Source organism: Ipomoea nil, unplaced genomic scaffold (assembly GCF_001879475.1).
Source record: "Ipomoea nil cultivar Tokyo-kokei standard unplaced genomic scaffold, Asagao_1.1 scaffold1978, whole genome shotgun sequence".
NCBI lineage: Eukaryota > Viridiplantae > Streptophyta > Magnoliopsida > Solanales > Convolvulaceae > Ipomoea > Ipomoea nil.
Genome location: NW_017618406.1, coordinates 1,161,151 through 1,183,020, shown reverse-complemented (window position 1 = coordinate 1,183,020; position 21,870 = coordinate 1,161,151). Strand labels below are relative to the sequence as shown.

The 21,870-nt window shown below is 40.0% G+C and overlaps 1 long non-coding RNA gene across 1 annotated transcript in view; it reads left to right on the top strand.

The window, feature by feature from the left end:
- LOC109147265 overlaps positions 1-21,870 on the top strand; it is a 92,064-nt gene that overhangs the window by 27,341 nt on the left and 42,853 nt on the right. The window contains exon 4 of the long non-coding RNA XR_002048614.1: positions 5,662-5,670. This is a non-coding gene — a long non-coding RNA (uncharacterized LOC109147265). The remainder of the gene's footprint in view (positions 1-5,661; positions 5,671-21,870) is intronic.

Here is a 21,870-nt window from a genome sequence, read left to right as displayed (position 1 = left end):
CCATCAGCACACTTTCATACTGTTGGAAAGCAACTAGCTGCTCTTCTGTTTAGAATCAGCACCAAGATGGCAGTTGATCTGGGGAGATGGATCTTCTATCATATTCTCACCTTGATACATCCCAGGGAATAAAAGGTAAGACTTCCGTATCCTAATCTCATCATTGGAATATTAACTTCACAGGGCCTGGTTCCAATGCAAAGTGAGATCATTACTCCGTCTCTGCTGTATACTGTCGATCCACGACTGTTGATCGGCAAACATATCCGGGATGTTACGCCTGTTAATGCTCCTCCATCCTCTGAAGCTGACACTACTATTGAGGATTCTCCACATGCTAGAGATGTGCAGCTGTCTCTCGGGCTGAAGGCTCGTGTGTCTAAGCTAGAGACTATGAACGACATTATCACAAATCAGCTCAATGCGGCCCGCACTGAACTTGCAACTGTTCTACTCAGATTGAGCTTGACTGAATCTGCTGCTGATGAGATTGTGAAGCCTGACGGTGAAGGTTCCTCCCATGCTTAGCGTTTCCTTTGTCTATCTTTTGCCAAAAAGGGGGAGTGGTGGTTAAACTTAGGGGGAGTTTTTTTTTTTTTTTTTTTTTTTTTTTTTTTTTTTTTTTTTTGTTGTTGTGATTGTGATGGTGTACCTTCTGGCCCTGTCTGGGTGCGTTCTTGTGGTGGCTTACTTTTTGTGAAGAACTGATCTACGTTACGGTTTTATCCAGCACAGCTTGTGTGCTGATGAATGATTCTATGGGTTGTAATTCGAATATTATTTCCTTTATGTACTACTTTGTTTTCTCTCTATCTTTAGCTAAGATGGTCTATTCTTTGTCGAGTTGTTTTGCCAAATAATAGCCAAAGGGGAAGTTTGTTAGTGTTTTATTTCTTTAAAAAAAAACCCCAACATATAATTGACAATATTATTATGGAAAATTAAGATATGGTTTAGCTTGGTGTCTGTTTGTTCTTATAGACGACTAACCGATCAGTATAATCAACAGACGCACTGCCACTGAAGATATGATAAAGGAAGATGTTTCCAAAATGCTGAACGCGGTTTGTAATGACAGTTTTGTAAAGAATATCAGCGGATCAGCGTGGAAGGTATGGACCGAATCTTAAAGATTTCATTCTTCACAAAAAGTCCTACCATCTACAATCAAAAATATTTTTGGAGAGTTTTCTTACCAAGGAAGTATATATATACTCATTCCATCAACAATTAGGGTTGCGTTGATTGAAGCCAAAAAACACTCGATGCTAAACAGAAACACACATCTCTGATTGTCATGCCTCTTCTCAAGACAATAAGTTCTTGGTGATTATGATGAAAAACTTGAGAAGAATCAACGTTGCTTAAACAAAAGGACGCGAAGATCACTTAGTTGGGGGAACAACGTGGGACTGCGTCATTGAAGCGGACAACATCAAAGTTAGCTCTCCAAGTTAAGGGATTTCATTGGACTTCTCCATGTGTGGCTCTCCGACTTCAAGAATCCAGGCCACTAAACCTTTGTAGACTAGGTACAGACCTTGTGTGGGGCACTTGGGTGAGATTGTTGTTTCTCTACCTTTGTACATTGGATTATGATTTAGTGGATTGGACGCCTCGGTGATCGTCCACCAGATGTAGATACACACTGTATCGAACTGGGTAAACATCATATGTGTTGATTTATTTTCTGCTTTAGTCTTTCGCTTTAAACTAATCTGCTTTCTAACTGGATGACTGGTAAATTAAGTCTCTGAGTCAGTCAGTCCAGTATTCCAGTTGATAAAAACTATCGATAGTGTTATACTGAGGATATGCAAAATTACAACAACATCCCACTAGCTCCAATTGAACAAGTTTACATATCATTCACAGAATTTTATGAAAACTTCTAAATAAATTTGTAACTTAATTTTTACTATATCATTATAACAATATCTATTGTAACCATATATTTTAAATTATTTATTATCATCATCTATTGACAACAATTGTAGCAATTGTCATTGACAAACTCCCAAAACAATTTCTCTCAATAACGAATGGAAATACAAAAAAATAAAATTAAAAAAAAATCATTGACTTCATTGTATATGCATTTAATTAATTTAGAATTAGATGTTTATAATGCCTTTATTAAAAAAAATGTTATTCATTATAAAAAAAAATTAAAAAGAGATATAATTCCATTAGTTATATTATATTTATTTTCTACGATTCAGAGATTCATTACCTTCAAATTCATTAACTAATTATATTCACTACATTATCTATTGTCTTCTTTTTACATTATCTTGTAATTAAATATCACATAATAATTTATTTATTTAAACTAATAATTTAAATTTCAAAATCTAAACAAGTTAATAGTAACATATTTCCAAATCCAAACACAACATAAGTTCAAATAACAAGAAAACAACCTAAGTGTCTAAGCCCATCTCCAACCCTCTACACCAAATTTCGTACCAAATTTTACACCAAAAGAAATATTCCCAACATATTCTTACACTAAAAGTTTTCCATCTCCAACCCATTACACCAAATTTTATTTCTTCACTAAAATAATTTGTTTTATCATAAATTAAGACTTTGTATTATCTTTAAATATTTTAATATATAATATAATTATAATGTAAATATTATGTTAATTTTGTTTAAAGTAATTTTTGATTTAATTTGCTTTGATCTTGTTAAATTTATGTTTTATGTAGTTTCATTTTTAATTATTCAATCTTCAATATTAGTCTTATTTTAATCATCTTGATGAGATCTTTCAAATGATATAATTTATTTTTATAATATAAAATAAATAAATAAAAACAAAGGACAGTTTGGGAATAAACAATTTTGTGTGAGATGAACAGTGCATCACCAAATTCATCTCACACCAAATATTTGGTAGGATGTCGTGCCCTTTGGAGTCCATTTGCACTTTTTTTTAGCTGTTTTGGTGATTTCGCGTGCCATTGGAGATAGTCTAATAAAAATTAAATACAAATAAGTTTGACAAAAAATCCATCGTTATGTCATTATATGATCATAATACACACTCAGTCTATAACGACATCTACCTTCCAGCATATATCAATACATCGTACATCAGAATGTTCAAGAATTCTAGAGGTAATGTAAAAGAAATTAAATATAATATAAATTGGTAGCGTAAATTGACCCGGGGTTAACCTGCACTTTTGATGTGAATGAGAAGCACAGTAACGGGACAAGGTCTTTTATAGAAAACTTTGACGAATTTAGCCTAAATGCTCGAACACAGTGGAAAGGGGAACAAGGAAGCATTGTATTCATGAAGGTAAAAACTCAGTATGAGTAGTGAAACAGAAGAGTAGACCATAACTTGAAGATGGTGGAAAACTTCATCTATTACAGGAGATGATAACAACCTATATATATACATGTGTTGGAAGGGTAATGTTACTAACAATTATTTGCTGGTTACTTTTTCGCTCTGTAAGGAGGAGGCGATACAAACAGATCTCTAAGCGAACTGTGGATCGAGAGACACAACCGCTGTGGCTGAGTTGGAAGATTGTTCCCTCTGTTTCAGACTGAGAATCTCATTCTGTAGACCTGAGATTCGGTGTGGATTTTCCAGATCTTCTGGATTGTAGTTTCTCTGCGTGAACAGGTTCCACTGCGGAACGGCTATGGAAGTCGCTTGTATTGGAGATCGAGTGATCCGAGACGACCGACGAACTCCTTGGATCGCCTTCCTCTGCGGAACGACTATGGAGGTCTTCTGCTCCGAATTCAGATTCCTCTGCGGAATCGTTGTCGATGCTGATCGGGCTGGCGATCGAGCAATCGGATTCTCCACATCTTCTGGATTTTGGCTTCTCTGCTGCTGCGAATTCAGATTCCTTTGCAAAATCGTTGCTGATGCTGATCAGACTGGCGATCGAGCATCAGCACCTGTTGCGAATTCAGATTCCTCTGCGAATTCAGCACCTGTTGTCGGATGGCTTCTTCGACTGGACTCTCCGATGCCGACAACCACGGTGGCATAGCTACCTCGTCGTCGCTCAGATACCATGACGAATTTAGCCTAAATGCTCGAACACAGTGGAAAGGGGAACAAGGAAGGATTGTATTCATGAAGGTAAAAGCTCTGTTTGAGTAATGAAACAAAAGATCGCGCAGACCAAAACTTGAAGATGGTGGAAAACTTCATCTATTACACGAGATGATAACAACCTATATATACATGTGTTGGAAGGGTAATGCAACTAATAATTATTTTCATGCTCTAACAAACTTCGAGTCTCTTTAAATTAGCTAGGCTATGTTAAAATCTACTATTGTTCTTGGATTGTACATGTACAAAATGGGTCCATTTGTGTGTAGAGATGGGTTGTATAATGTGCGCACAAAGAGTACAAAAGTTTATATTAGGAGAGGGATGAGTTTGGTTTGTGTATAGAGTAATAGGGGTATATTCAATAATGATTTTTGTACACTTTAGAATTTTAAAATGATAGATACTAATAAAATTTTATTAACTTTCGTAGAGTTGTTCAAAACATTTTTAAAATTGATGGATATATTAGGAGAACGGACTCGGGGCAAATCGACCTGGGAGTTGCGGCGTGAGACGAGGGGCCCTGGAGACCCCAACGGGGTCTCCGGCGTGGACCTTGGGCGAGGACTACCACGGGGGACCCTAAGGCGAGGACTACCGCGGGGGTCTCCCCGCGTGACTCGGTCAACCAAGATCCAATCACCCGCCCTATTCTCTTGGGGTCGGTTGGGAGGATTATTTAGTATAAAAGGGCATATCCTTGCATTGCTAAGGACATCTACATCTTGTCTTGTTACTACACTCTCCTTGTAATTTTCCTATAAAAGACTATCCACAATACAAAAGTTGTCCCCGCAGCATACACATTCATTGCCTTTTCCTATTTATTATTTATCGGGTTTAGTGATTCGGGTTTACCCCGGGGAATTAAATCCATCATTGGTGCTCTTGTTGAGAGTTGACGTACAAGCTCGAGCGTGCTCCATGTTCCACTAGTTATGGCAAGGTCGAGGTCCAACTCTCGCGGCTCCCGTAACACCTGTGCCTCCCCTACCGGGGGTGGCCTCAATGGGACCACCAGTCAGCAACGAACCCTTTCTTTGAGGTCGGTGGGTGACCTCAGAGATTACCTCACCAACCACCGCAATGGTGTGTTCGCCCCCCTCCTCCTCCAAATCTCGCTCTTTTCCGGGAGGGGGCGGCCGCCCTTCAGTAAGCCTTAGTGACACTGGCCCGCCTCGCGGAGGGTCTCCAAGGAGGTACGCAGGTCGGCCCAGAGGCCACCCGAAGGGTGCCGACCCCGCCCCCGCCTCCCTCGAGAGGGCGCAGCGCCCAAGCACATAACCACCTCGCGTGCCTGGCACCCCAGTCGAGAGGGAGGCCAACTCGCCCCGACCCCACCATGTCGGGCCTCAATTGGGACGTCATCACCCATAGGCTCGTCGTCGACCCCACAATCAAGCCGGTGCAACAACGCGAGAGGTACCTCACTGCGGAGAGGAAGGAGGTCATGAGGAGCTCTTGACATTCCCTAACGGTAGTATCGAGGGGACACCCCCGCTCACTACTAGGGGACCTACTCGGCCCAACCCCTCAACCTTGGTCCCGAATAAATCTCCAAGATTGCCCGGGTGGAGGTGTAACACCCCGGATTTTCAAGATATTTAAAACTTATAAAATAAAGGTGGTATCTCATTAAATCCCAAAACACAATACAAGAGTGCGGGGTGCTATGCCACACCTGAGCTAGAGAACTCAAGTGCACAGGCTAACTATCTAATATCCTCAGTAATGTAAATACATAAACATGGCACGCAGGCCGAAAGGGAAACTATCTACTTCTACGCTCCAAGTTCTAGCGCGCTCCAGTGACTTATTATTCTGTGCCTGAAAGCCAAATATATCTGTTCAGCGAGAGATGCTGGTAACCCACTTCAACGCGTTGAAATACAATACATATAGAGATATATATATAAATATATGAAAACCATTCTGAGCATGAAGATATATTCTACGAACTCTATCTTTAAAACCGGGAATGACTCGACAGATAAGGCCAGACACAAGCAACAGTTATAACGAGCATATGCAGTTCACAATAGATAAGGCAGATAAGGCAAAGCATAAACAATAGTCACAACCCAACATAAACAATCCCCAACATAATCCCTTAGTCACATCCCCCAAGACACTCATGATCACCACTCATCCACATCACAACGCATAGCACACTTTGTTGGCGCCACAGGACCAATCGCATGCCCATACATGAGGGTCAGCGCATATAGCTCTGACACGGCCCCGCAGCACCCTGCCCCGTATCGCAACACGGAGGGGTCGATCGCAACCGACCGATGAACCGCAGCTCATCATAGTGTTTGATCGCAACCAAGCAGTGGACCGCAGCCCAAGAGAATGTCATCTGACCGCAGCCAGGAAAGAGGACGAACCGCAGCTCGTATAGAAACATTTGATCACAACCAAACGGTGGACCGCAGCCCAAGAGTATCAATCTGACCGCAGCCAGCTTCTGAACCGCAGCTCAGGATAACCAATCCGATCGCAACCGAATTGGGGTAACACACACATAACACGTAGCAAGCACATGCAACCCATATTACACATTGGGAAGGGGAGAAAGCGCATAACAAACCTATGCGTGATCCATCACATATTAAGAATAGCCCTAAGGGGTTCATACTCCTTCCACCTAGGTCAACGGGATACCAATTCAACTAGCATGCAATATAATAGACTCCTAAACCTACGAACGGTACCCGAAACATCAAACTAGACATAGGCACGATAAACGGAGTCCGTTGGGACACCACGGGGAACGGGGGAACATCAAATGGGGAAGCCGGGGTCCCGGGTTGGGGAAATTTCCAGCGGGTAGCCGGTGGGTGGGGGCCACCCGCCGGCTGCCCGCCGGAATTACTGTTCCGGGCAGCGGGTCGCCGGCGGGCAGCTGCCCGCCCGCCGGCTACCCGCTGCCGGGCGGTGTTTCACGGCCGTGGGTAGGTGGCGGGTCCCCTACCCCCCACCTACCCCCCACTGACTCTTTCCACACACTTTACGCCCCGGGAACCGTTGTGGAACCCGAAACCATGCTTAGACACTTTACAACGCAATTAACGACAACACGTAGACAATTAACGAATCAACTATAAGAAACGAACGGCACATAACCTATCATGCTTTTCTAAATATAATCAACACCCAAACATGCGATTTCCCCACCCGATAATCCAAGAATAAGATCATACGATACAACCTAGGGTTCTAATCACTTTTATATCAACAAGTATACGGTTCGTCTTCTAATTGCAAGATTCGGTAAGAATAACATATGAACATCAAGAGCATCACACAATTATCAAGAACAACACATAATCATCAAGAACTCTATATAATCATCAAGAATTCCATAATCATCAAGAATCTCCCAATATCAAGATTATCAAGATCCCTCATGGGATCATCACATCAAACATCAATAATAATCATCATATCTCGCCAATACACAATAATATGGGGGAAACCCTAAGGGGAATCATAGCTATGAAAATAGGTTTTGTTGAGACATGGGTTACCTCTTAGCCTTAATTAATTCCTTGGCTATGAAGGATCTTTCTTTAAGCTTCCTTGCTTTCTTGATTTTTCCTAAGGGGATTCTTGGAGCTCTTTCTGGGGTGGTGGGGCGTTAATCTTGTGGGGAGTCCTAGGTGCCTCTTAAGTCCCCTATTTATATATTTAGGAGTCCTAATTAGGAACTAATATTATAGGCTTGCTAATTCTATTCCTTTTGGAACTAAGGATTCGGTTTAGGGGTTGGGTTTATATATGAGGGCCCATGGACTATGGTGGGCCTTTTTCCCTAATTAATTATAATTTATTCTTTCTCTTGGGCTATTGATTAATTAATGAAATGGTTTTATGGGCCGTAACACGGGGTGTTACACTCTCCCCCCCTTACAAGGGGCTTCGTCCCCGAAGCGCAGTGTTATAGTCCACACTCTCACCCCTAGACACCTCGTAGCTCGGCCTCCTGATTTTGGGTTGCGGCCTTACGTTTGTCTTGGCTTGGGGTAGGCTGAACTTTTGATGGTGCTGTGATAGAGGAGTTTTTTGTTGTACCTCGGTTTCCTGCGCTGGAACTGGATGCACCGCGAGTGCCCAGGGCGGCCTCGATCGCTGCTACCCTTTGATCGAGTGCGCGTGTGGTGCGAATCAAGGATGAGAACCCTTCTTCCATGATTTGATTCTGCCGGTTGAGCTGTGCGAGTATGCGTTCGTTGACCGAACCCTCGTTTTGTCCCCTCGGGTTCCCTCTTGGCTGTGGGTGCACTGACGGGTTAGGCCCGTCTTCCTCCTCTTGTCCCTCACTTTCCTCCGTACCTCCGCAATCTTGCATGGCTCGTTTGAGCTTTTTGTTGGAGATGTCCAGTCGATCAACCCATTCCCTACGTTCCTCCTTGGGTTTTTGGCAAATTTCTTCGAGGGTGAGATAGTGTCCTCCCTCGGTGTGGTAGATGTCGTTGCGGCGGAGGTTTTGGGCATTGGAAACCATGCCATTGGCGGTTTTGACCTCGGTGTGGCTTAGGTCTACCCCCTTTTTCTCCATGATCCAACTTAGGATCATCCCGTAGGGTAGGCTAAGCCGGTTGTTTGTCTTGCAGAACTCTATGTGCTTTAGTTGAGTGCCGGCAGGTTGAACTTGATTTTATGTTTTAGGAGATATGCAAAGGTGCACTCTAAGCTCCCCACATCCTTGCTCTTGTTATTGGTGGGCAAGAGGCTATCGGTTACTGATGGACAATTTAATTAAGTCCTCGCAAGTGCACGAGTCAGTTGTAGTTTTAGCGTGCTTTTAGCAAGGGTCGATCCACAGGGAATTGTACGATGCAATTTAATAACGTGAAATAGTGAGAAGAGAGACTTTAACATAAAATTTTAATGGCAGTAAATTAATAAAAACTGAATAATTTAAGGTACTAGAATAAAATGCCAAATTATGCCAAATTGTCATAGGAAATCAGTGCCAAGAATTAAAATATTGTAATTGACAATAAATAGTGAAGAGAAGAAAAGCAATTATAAAGCTAAGTTTTCAAATGGAAAACAATTCATGCGTCAGCACCAACAATTAACTTTGCTAAGTAAATGGCAACAACTTAAACCACATGGACCAATACAGTATATAAAAGAAAAGTAATGTTTAACAGAAGGAAGCCAGAAGGTCTTTGCTATTGTCAAAATACTTGCCGAACAATTTGTAGCCGCCCAACAACAATCATCTGCTGTCACCGAATGAAGTTGCCAACGAAATAGAATGTTGCGCCACCACGCTACCGCGCCGGAATTCGCCGCCGGAAAACCAGATTAATTTGTGATCTCCATCCTTCTTTTATCGCTCCCGGAATTGATCCGGAGTGATTCATGACCAAGAAGATGAACCTTGGACCTCTTTTATACTGCTCAGCCCCAACTGCTTCTCCGCTTATGCTATCTTGATCCGTGGTATCGATTTCGCAGGGGAACGAGAACGGAGAAACGCCAACGCCATTCGGATCTGCTGTTGACACAGTCGGACAAACCTACGCCACTTGTTTTGTTTGTTGACGCGCTATTATTTGAGAATTGGGATCTCATAACCTATTTTAATAATAATAATAATAATAATAATAATAATAATAATAATAATAATAATAATAATAATAAAACACAAACTTTAACTCAACCAAATTTTATTAATAAAGTATAAGAAAAATTATAAGATTAACTAATATTATCTTATTAATTCCAACAAAGTTTATTAAAATAATAAAATAAATAATTTTTATCAAATTTCCCCACACTTATTTATTTGCTTGTCCTCAAGCAAAGACTTTATTAAAAAGAAAAGAAATTAAAATGAAATCAAGCATAAGATCGAGCTTTCCCCAAATAGACTTTCAAATTTACTACCACCAATGCAAAGTTAGTGCCAACTCAAAGAATGTATAAAACAATTGACTAGAAATTAAAAACTTTAACTAAAATAAATGTAAAACGTGTGCTCGTGTGCTGACACCTCTTATATGAATTATACAAAAACTTAATAAAATAAATATGAAAATTTCACCAAATTCAACCTAAACCAAATTCAGAAATATTCTATCATAGTGCAGGTGCAAAACATGAAGGAAATCAGGATCAAGACATTTATTAAAATTGAAATGCAATTGCTCGTCTCTTCCAAAGTTTACTCATTATTTTTTCTTTTTGATTTTTTTCAAAGAGAACTTCCCCAAAAACCTCGCCATTTTACGCCAGACTTGTTTGGGTTTTCATTTTTGTGTGTACTCATAAACCAGACCACGACACTTATTTATTTATGGTACATGTGTATAGGTGGTTGATTCAGCGGAGTAGAATCTCTTACTATATTGCAAACAAAATAAATAAAACACTCTCATTTATCTTTTTAAATATTTTTTTTAACTTTTTTCTTTTCACCTTACTTATGCCACAAAGATGATCCTTGACCCAACACACTACACCACAATTTATAGCACTCAAGAATTTTTTAAGGATTTGAAAAAGGTAAAATAGAGTGAAAGATGCATATAAACTACTAAAGAAATTGTATAGGACACATAAGGGTATTTGTGATTTTCAAATTTTATTTTTATTTTATTTTTTTTTTTGTTTTTGACTAAGTAATTCAAGATATAAAAATAAAGAAATTAACAACTAGCAACATGTAATATACACACTAAGAGCTGACAAAAACCTGCATTATTTCTATCACCGATTATTTAAAAGTTTCATAAGGGTAAAGCTCAACTAATGTTAGAATTTTAAAATGAAAAGGTGTAAGAAAATATACATAAGAAAATTAAAAATTTTGAAAATTTGAAATTTTTTGTGATTTGTGGGTAAAACCCCTTCCCCACACTTATTTTCAACATTGTCCCCAATGTTGTGAGAGGAAAGAAAAGAAGACAAAGAAAGTCCTCCTTTATTCGATTTTTTATTTGTGCAATTCTCATATGGCCATGCAGTTTGTGAATAAAGTGAATAAAATGCGTTATTATCAATGTCATTTAAAAGATTTTCCTTTCGGAGTTTATTGAACTTCAACTGATTTTTCTGTGCAAGATCCAACCCTTTAACTGCAAAAACTTGGTTAGAGCTATTAGGCAAATACATAGATGTAAAAATGGGAACCTTAGCAGTTTCATTAAGCACATTTTTTGTCAATTTTCCTACTTGAGTATCAAAAGGGATTGGGGGCAATTCTTTTTGTAGCGTTTGAGAAACACAACTTTTGAGCCTATTTGAAAATGGAATCGGGGGCCATAAGGGCTCGGGTGGTACATAGGGATTATCATATTTATGCAATTGAGGCTCTTCATTTTCAACAACAATATCATCAACCTCATTATGCAAATTTTCAATTATTTCATTTTGTTTAGAAGTGGTATTATCTATTAACTTGTTTTCAATCATTTCACCACTTCCCATAGCCTTAGCTTCCTCAAGTTGACTAGGCAACTTACCTGGCACATGCCCTTGCAAAGCATTAGCAATTTTTCCTACTTGTACCTCTAGTTTTCTCAAAGAGGCTTCAAGTTGTTGGAATCGTTGCTCATCTGCTTCGTGCTGCCTATTGCAAACCTGTATATAATTCTGCAGGGTATCTTCCAATGATTCTTCTTTAGGTTGGACTGGAACATTACAAACCTGTATGAAATTTTGTAAAGTATCCTCCAAAGATGATTTTTCAGGTTGGGATGAGTCAACTGATTGAAAATTATTTTGATTATTATTATCCCAATAAAAATTAGGATGACTTGATTGAAAATCATTTTGATTATTAACACAATAAAAATTGGGGTTGTTTGGTTGAAAAGCATTTTGATTATTATCCCAAGAGGGTGGGGGAAGTGCATTTATGGTTGTAGTTGTTTCTTGCGGTTCAAAAATTGGGTTTTCAAAAAGTAATATTTCTTGCGGTTCAAAAATTGGATTTTCAAAAAGTAATATTTCTTTCTTTTTCCTATCAATATGATCGTCTAAAGGCAACTTAGGATATAAAGAACGACGACCCTCCATCAAATAAATAAACAAAATAACAAAAATAAATAAATAAACAACGGAAATAGGGAAAACAAAAACAAATAGTAAGCAGTTTTTAAATAGACTAATGACTTGAATAAATAGCAATATTAAAAAGGATAATTAAACGACAATAATAATAAAGTGATAGAATTATAGAATCAAGCACTTAAGGAATGTGAAAAGTAAAGAGAATAGTGAAAGTAAAAACAAGTATAAAGCAATTTTTAAATGGACAAATGAATTAAATAAAATGCAAGATTAAAAATAAAAGAGAAGACAATAATGAAGGGATACGCAAAAAAAAATAAATTTAAAAATCAAGCAATTAAAGAAAGAAAAAGAATAGAAAATTAAATTGCAAGTTAAACAATTCCCCGGCAACAGCGCCAAAAATTGATGGACAATTTAATTAAGTCCTCGCAAGTGCACGAGTCAGTTGTAGTTTTAGCGTGCTTTTAGCAAGGGTCGATCCACAGGGAATTGTACGATGCAATTTAATAACGTGAAATAGTGAGAAGAGAGACTTTAACATAAAATTTTAATGGCAGTAAATTAATAAAAACTGAATAATTTAAGGTACTAGAATAAAATGCCAAATTATGCCAAATTGTCATAGGAAATCAGTGCCAAGAATTAAAATATTGTAATTGACAATAAATAGTGAAGAGAAGAAAAGCAATTATAAAGCTAAGTTTTCAAATGGAAAACAATTCATGCGTCAGCACCAACAATTAACTTTGCTAAGTAAATGGCAACAACTTAAAACACATGGACCAATACAGTATATAAAAGAAAAGTAATGTTTAACAGAAGGAAGCCAGAAGGTCTTTGCTATTGTCAAAATACTTGCCGAACAATTTGTAGCCGCCCAACAACAATCATCTGCTGTCACCGAATGAAGTTGCCAACGAAACAGAATGTTGCGCCACCACGCTACCGCGCCGGAATTCGCCACCGGAAAACCAGATTAATTTGTGATCTCCATCCTTCTTTTATCGCTCCCGGAATTGATCCGGAGTGATTCATGACCAAGAAGATGAACCTTGGACCTCTTTTATACTGCTCAGCCCCAACTGCTTCTCCGCTTACGCTATCTTGATCCGTGGTATCGATTTCGCAGGGGAACGAGAACGGAGGAACGCCAACGCCATTCGGATCTGCTGTTGACACAGTCGGACAAACCTACGCCACTTGTTTTGTTTGTTGACCGGCTATTATTTGAGAATTGGGATCTCATAACCTATTTTAATAATAATAATAATAATAATAATAATAATAATAATAATAATAATAATAATAATAATAATAATAATAATAATAATAATAATAATAATAATAAAACACAAACTTTAACTCAACCAAATTTTATTAATAAAGTATAAGAAAAATTATAAGATTAACTAATATTATCTTATTAATTCCAACAAAGTTTATTAAAATAATAAAATAAATAATGTTTATCAGTTACGATCATAACCAATATCTTTTGCTCCGCCGATAGCCACTTTCGGTTTGGTCGAGTGGCCGTGGTGAAGCGGTCATCTTTCCCGAGTAATTACCCAAGATAGTCCTTGTATCCCGTAGTTTGGGTGTCAATCCACCCCTTTCGGTCATAGTCAGACACACCCGTGGTGGTCAATTTCAAGAGCTTGGCCAACCGGCCTTCGGAAAGCACAATTTCCTTGCCACGGACCTTGGTGGCGATCTCTATCTTGTCACCCCGTTTGGTGGCCACGAGGTGTTGATAGAACTCCTTCACCAATTCGGGGTATGTATCCCCCTTGATGGTGAGGTATGCCTCTAGGAGCCCTTGGTGTTTAAGCATGTCAACCAATTCCGGAGAGAATTGGTCGGGTTCGAGTGCTTTACCTCCGATTACGGTGTAATCGGCGTTGCTCCACTCCGGGGTGCGGATTCCGAGGGGTTTCTTTGGCATCGTGATGCTCGTTTGATGGTGATGTTTGCCGGCGATTTTTCCGGCGAGACGGTGCGGTTTTCCGGCGGGTTCTCCGGCGAGGCGGCGGCGGGGGTTTAGGCGTGTTCTCTTTTTGCGAGGTCGACGCCGGTGAGGTGGGGTCCGGCTCTGGTGTGGTGGCGCTGTGGGGTCGACTGGGCAGCGGGGGCAGCGGGTCGACGGTGGGGCGGCCTTCGGACGGTGGACGTCGATCGGCTGGAGCGGCGGCGAGGCGGTGCGGCGACGGCGGTCGTCGTTCGGCCGGTGGCGGTTATCGGTGGGGGTGGCGTTCGAGTGGCTGCCGGATTTTGCTTGTGTGGGGTGGTGGTGTGCGTGAGAGGCAATGGTGGGAAGGAAGAAGGGGGGGAAGAAGAAGAAGGGTTTTTGATTTGGGGGTTTGTGGGTTTTGGGGACTTGGAGGGGTTTAACAAGGGAGTATTCCCTTGAGGTTTCAAGAAACACTCATGGCTTAGTGGTTAGGGGCTTGGACTTGTAAATAGGGGTTTGTGGCTTGCTTGATGGTGTGGTTTTTGTCTTTTTCCTTATTTCGTCTTTTAGTGGAGGGAAGGTTGGGTTGATAGTTTAACTTGTGTTTTACCTTTGTAGTGGAAATTGGAATTTGAAAGAAAAACCTTTATTCATAATACTTTCGAAATAGCTACGCTAAATAAGTGGTCTTTACATCACGGGGGTGGTTATAAGGAGCGTGATGGTTTATCCTAGACAGAACTCGTTTTCTGGATTTTCTTCGGTGGGGTCCGTATGGTCGTCGTCCTCCGGAATTGGGTTTCCCCCTTCTAGGTCCTCTTCGTTTCCGAGGTTGGCTTGAGCTTGGCTCATAACGAATACCTTTCCGGGATAGCTTCCTTGATGACCGGTGCCCCCGTGTTGGCCCACGGTGGCGGGGCGCGGTCTTTGGGGTCGAGTGCACTGGAAGGCCTTGTGCCCCTCTTCTCCGCAGTTGAAGCATCGCCAGGGGTTGCCCGCGCAATCCTTGGCCCTGTGGCTCTTGTTGCATCTCGGGCAAGGGAAGCTTCTTGGATTAGCTTCGTTGTTTCCCAGGGGCAGTCTTTGGTTGGTTGGGTTGTTCGACCTTGTGCTGGTGTCGTTTCTCGTTCTTTTCACTGGTGGTGCCCCACTTCCGGTGCTTCTTCTTCGGATTTGTTCCTGAACTCCGCGTTGGAGTAGTTGAATTCGATAGAGGTTCACGGCACTGGAGTAGGCCTCGTTGAGGGTCCGAGGTCTGCTTACCACTAGCACCTTTCGAGCTTCGAAGTTGAGGCCCGACACAAATCTCTCTATCTTGGTTACCTCGGTGGGGACTAGCTCTGGCGCGAAGCGCGCCAGCTCGAGGAATCGTTTATGGTATTCTACGACGGTGGCCGTTCCTTGTTTTAGATGAAGGAACTCTTCGTACACGGATGCTTTTTAAGTGGGTTGGATAGAATCTCTCTCGCAGTTGTGTCTTGAGATTATCCCAATTGAACCCCGGTTCTTGTCGGTAAGTGGGCCCCTCGTGGATCCACCAGAGATCGGCCTCGTGTCCGAAGTAGAACGAGGCTATCTCTACGCGGCGTCCCTCCGGGCATTCTACTACCCCAAAAATCTTATCGAGGGTTCGGATCCATTCTTCTAGGATCGCGGGATCCTCTTCTCCCGAAAACGTGGGTGGTCGGTGATTTGAAACTTGTCGGGCGACGTCTGAGTTTGCGTTTGATGGGGGTGGTGGGGGCCTGTTGTTGCGAAGGGCCGCGTCACTTAGTGCCTGTGCGACTTGTGTTAGCTGCTGTAGGGTTTGGGTCAAGGGGTCGTCTGTGGCGGGCTCTGGAGTTCTTGATTGCCTTCTGTTCGGAGCAATGCTATCGTCTTTCTGGTCAGTGTTTACAAGAACGTTAAGTTAGAGTCTGACGCACTTCCTATGAAGTGATAAGTGGGGAAGGGTTTTAGGATGAGGAAGGGTAAGGTGTAGGGAAGTTATGTGTAGGTTTCACAATCTCACCGCGCGTCCTAAGATTCCTGAGTCCTATGTTCCTAAGTACCTGGAGTTCAAGCCTAATGTCCTAAAGTCCGGTCTTAAGAGTCTTTTCCTAGGGTCAAACTTAGGCTCTGATACCAACTGTAACACCCCGGATTTTCAAGATATTTAAAACTTATAAAATAAAGGTGGTATCTCATTAAATCCCAAAACACAATACAAGAGTGCGGGGTGCTATGCCACACCTGAGCTAGAGAACTCAAGTGCACAGGCTAACTATCTAATATCCTCAGTAATGTAAATACATAAACATGGCACGCAGGCCGAAAGGGAAACTATCTACTTCTACGCTCCAAGTTCTAGCGCGCTCCAGTGACTTATTATTCTGTGCATGAAAGCCAAATATATCTGTTCAGCGAGAGATGCTGGTAACCCACTTCAACGCGTTGAAATACAATACATATAGAGATATATATATATAAATATATGAAAACCATTCTGAGCATGAAGATATATTCTACGAACTCTATCTTTAAAACCGGGAATGACTCGACAGATAAGGCCAGACACAAGCAACAGTTATAACGAGCATATGCAGTTCACAATAGATAAGGCAGATAAGGCAAAGCATAAACAATAGTCACAACCCAACATAATCCCTTAGTCACATCCCCCAAGACACTCATGATCACCACTCATCCACATCACAACGCATAGCACACTTTGTTGGCGCCACAGGACCAATCGCATGCCCATACATGAGGGTCAGCGCATATAGCTCTGACACGGCCCCGCAGCACCCTGCCCCGTATCGCAACACGGAGGGGTCGATCGCAACCGACCGATGAACCGCAGCTCATCATAGTGTTTGATCGCAACCAAGCAGTGGACCGCAGCCCAAGAGAATGTCATCTGACCGCAGCCAGGAAAGAGGACGAACCGCAGCTCGTATAGAAACGTTTGATCACAACCAAACGGTGGACCGCAGCCCAAGAGTATCAATCTGACCGCAGCCAGCTTCTGAACCGCAGTTCAGGATAACCAATCCGATCGCAACCGAATTGGGGTAACACACACATAACACGTAGCAAGCACATGCAACCCATATTACACATTGGGAAGGGGAGAAAGCGCATAACAAACCTATGCGTGATCCATCACATATTAAGAATAGCCCTATCATACTCCTTCCACCTAGGTCAACGGGATACCAATTCAACTAGCATGCAATATAATAGACTCCTAAACCTACGAACGGTACCCGAAACATCAAACTAGACATAGGCACGATAAACGGAGTCCGTTGGGACACCACGGGGAACGGGGGAACATCAAACGGGGAAGCCGGGGTCTCGGGTTGGGGAAATTTCCAGCGGGTAGCCGGTGGGTGGGGGCCACCCGCCGGCTGCCCGCCGGAATTACTGTTCCGGGCAGCGGGTCGCCGGCGGGCAGCTGCCCGCCCGCCGGCTACCCGCTGCCGGGCGGTGTTTCACGGCCGTGGGTAGGTGGCGGGTCCCCTACCCCCCACTGACTCTTTCCACACACTTTACGCCCCGGGAACCGTTTTGGAACCCGAAACCATGCTTAGACACTTTACAACGCAATTAACGACAACACGTAGACAATTAACGAATCAACTATAAGAAACGAACGGCACATAACCTATCATGCTTTTCTAAATATAATCAACACCCAAACATGCGATTTCCCCACCCGATAATCCAAGAATAAGATCATACGATACAACCTAGGGTTCTAATCACTTTTATATCAACAAGTATACGGTTCGTCTTCTAATTGCAAGATTCGGTAAGAATAACATATGAACATCAAGAGCATCACACAATTATCAAGAACAACACATAATCATCAAGAACTCTATATAATCATCAAGAATTCCATAATCATCAAGAATCTCCCAATATCAAGATTATCAAGATCCCTCATGGGATCATCACATCAAACATCAATAATAATCATCATATCTCGCCAATACACAATAATATGGGGGAAACCCTAAGGGGAATCATAGGTATGAAAATAGGTTTTGTTGAGACATGGGTTACCTCTTTCTAGGGTGGTGGGGCGTTAATCTTGTGGGGAGTCCTAGGTGCCTCTTAAGTCCCCTATTTATATATTTAGGAGTCCTAATTAGGAACTAATATTATAGGCTTGCTAATTCTATTCCTTTTGGAACTAAGGATTCGGTTTAGGGGTTGGGTTTATATATGAGGGCCCATGGACTATGGTGGGCCTTTTTCCCTAATTAATTATAATTTATTCTTTCTGTTGGGCTATTGATTAATTAATTAAATGGTTTTATGGGCTGTAACACGGGGTGTTACAGGAGGACCTCAAGAAGTCCAATTCAGAGGCCTACCTGGTCCTCCCCGTGCAAGCTAGAGCTCCCTACTTGCTAGACCACCTTAAGGAGTATAAGAAGACAGGCGTCCTCCCCAATACGAGGTGGACCTACTTGGCTTGGCCCCTCAACCTCGGTCCCGAACACATCTCCAAGATAGCTCGGGTGGAGGACCTCAAGAAGCCTACTTCGGATGCCTACACGATCCTCCCCATGTAAGCTCGAGCTCCCTACCCACTGGTGACCTGTCGTAGGCTCCCAAATTAAAACCTTACAAACGTAGTAGCGGGAGTAAGGATCGATCCCACGAGGAGTAACTAGTTTAACTTTTGTGCTCAAGGAAATAATGGGGGGTTTGGAATATATCGAGAATAAAGATAAATTAAAAGAGAATTTAAATAAACAAGTAATTTAACTGAACGAATAAAGCAATGAAAATAATATATCGAAAACACTTATAATAAGAAACCTTGGTTAGTAAAGATCCACCACCGGAATTCAACACTGATCATTGATTAATAAAGTAATTAATATGCAATTGAATATTTGTCGTGAAATTATTTCATTTCTGTTTTCCCTTAGTTGTAGGTAAATAAAGCACAAGCGGTTTAATTACCCCTAACTACTAAATAATCTAAGACAAGCGCTATAGATTTAATTTAATAGCAGCAATAGGAACTAGGAAAACCGACAAACTAAATAACACAAGCACAAGCGGTTGCATTTAATTTAGGAAAATATTCTACCCGAGACCAATTATCACTAAGCCGTCAATAATTAACCTCAATTGCTACTGAATATTAGAATAATTTGTAGCACAACATTATCTAATATAGCAAATAATTATATCAAATAAATAACTAGTACGCCTCCCTAGCAATTAAATGATACAACTATTCAAATAACTTAGAAGAATATTTAATACCCAAATGCATAAAAATTATATAATAAAAATAAATAAATAATCTTACAGCATAATCAATTCCGGGGCTTCAATTCACTAAACCAAGCTAAAGAAATTAGCAATGAATGGACATTGATAACAACTTTATAGAATAATCGAGAGGGGGAGAATGAACATTTTACAATAGTAAACTCCTACTATTTATAGCATTCTAAAAATAGGCTCAATGAACCTCAACCATCCAATTCTTATTTTTTATCGCTGCATGAAAATGTCTTTTGCATGACTCTCGGCGATGGAATCGCACTTCCTCTACTTTCCTGCATGATCCACATGAATTGAAGACAAAAAAGGACAACATAATTATAATCCTTATATTTGTTTTGTTTTTTTACTAAGAAGTGGGCCACTTAATTTATTTAAATAATATATAATATATAGATATATATATATAAAATGCATATATATAGTAGTAGTACGTAATAGGTATTATAAATTATATAAATTATATATTATATATTATATATTATATATTATATATATTATATATTATATATAAAAAGAACTAATTATAAGATAATATTAAATAACTAATGCAAAATTATTATAAATATGTAGCTAAAATATGAGTGTAAAATGTGCCTATCAAACTCCCCCACAAGTGTTTGATGGGTATAAATTTCACTCAAGTTCATTACTATAAAATTGATCTACCATAGGCTTGCATATCTTCTCAATCACCACTACAAGAGTCATGCATGACACAAATCATAAGGACTTTTCACAGGTTGTAATGGGGCTAGGGTTAAGGTAGGGAATTTTTAGGAAATTAGCTTAAACAAAAGCTTCAAACTAGAGGAACAAATAAATACAAGTAGTCCAACACCCTCAATTTCCAATCAAAAAAACACATCCCATTGAGGTACAGAATGCTTCCTCAGTATTACCAGAATTTCCCCTTACTTCATTTATTTAGAAGTAACTTCAACTCAAAATCAATTGCTGATTCTTTTTCATTTTCTCATAAATTTTCAGCAATATTCTTCTTTTTCAAACGTATTTTCTTCATTTTTCCATTTCATTTTTTTCAATTTTTCATGCTTTTTTTTTGTGAATCGTGAACTGCTTCCTCTTTTCTTTTTTTCATAGAAGACCAACGACATATTGGCAACGAAGATACAACTCACCTCACTCTCAATCATATTAATAAGAGTAAGTGATCTCCCCCACATTTATCCTTCCCAACCTCACGTAGATTACAAAAATAATCCAAAATTTGCTCCAGTAGTTATTCAGCTGGGTGAAGGCATTATTTTAGATATAAAAGGCTTGTAATGTGGTCCAAAATAAAGAAAGGAATGACCATAAAGCTCAAAGTGGTTAACAGAGGGAAATAAATCATAGGACAAACCGGTTATTTGGCTAGTGAGGCTCAAAGTCAAATAATGGCCTTAATCACATTTGAATCATGCATGGTCTAATTAGCTTTAAAAGAGAATCAAGGCAAGTTCTAGAGAAACAAAATTATGGAAGAAATCACACAAAAGAAAGAAAATAAGACCGAAGTGCCAGTCAGTGGCTCAAAACACTCACAGGTTTATTGCTTACTTAATATAGCCACTACATATCAAACAAGAGATGCTAACAAACTAATCACAACTTGCCAAACTATTTATTCAATCATGTTATGCATTCCAAGAAAGAAAAAAAATATTATTTTTCAAAATAATACTTATTTAGCATAAAATACTAAGAAAATATTTGTGAAAATTTTTGAAAATTTTGACATATGCAAACAAATAATAAAACTAAATTCCCTCCCCCACACTTATTATCAACGTTGTCCCCAATGTTGAATAAAAACATGCAGAAAAAGGGTTATTGAATGAGAATAGGGAATAAAATAAAATAAAATAAAATAAAAATGGAACAAACACACCTTAGGTTGCCTCCCAAGCAGCGCCTTTGTTTATCGTCGTTGGCTCGACTTATGATATATCTTTAAATTTCCATCGTCTTTTTGAGTACCTTCGATGATTATGAGTATTCAAAGAAAAAGCCCCTTCATGCAGATTAGGACTCAAAGATGATTTATTATTTGGTTCTTTATTTTCAATAGAAGCAATTGCATTAAATTTAACAAGTTTCAAGGAATCAACAAAAATTGCAAAATTATCATCACTAGGAGATTTCATGGTATCATAAATATTAAAGTTCACAAATTTACCATTAGACTCCATTGTAAGCATGCCACTATGAATATCAATTTTCGTTTTTGCGGTTTTTAAAAATGGTCTTCCTAACAAAATATGAGAAATTTGATTATTATTTTCCATATCAAGGACATAAAAATCAGCAGGAAAAACCAAGTTATTAACTTTAACAAGCAAATCCTCAACCACACCCCTAGGATATGTAGTAGATCCATCAGCCAATTGAATTACTATACTAGATTTATTCAGGGGTCCAAGATTTAAAGAAGCATACACAGGATATTGCATAACATTAATAGAAGTTCCTAAATCTAACA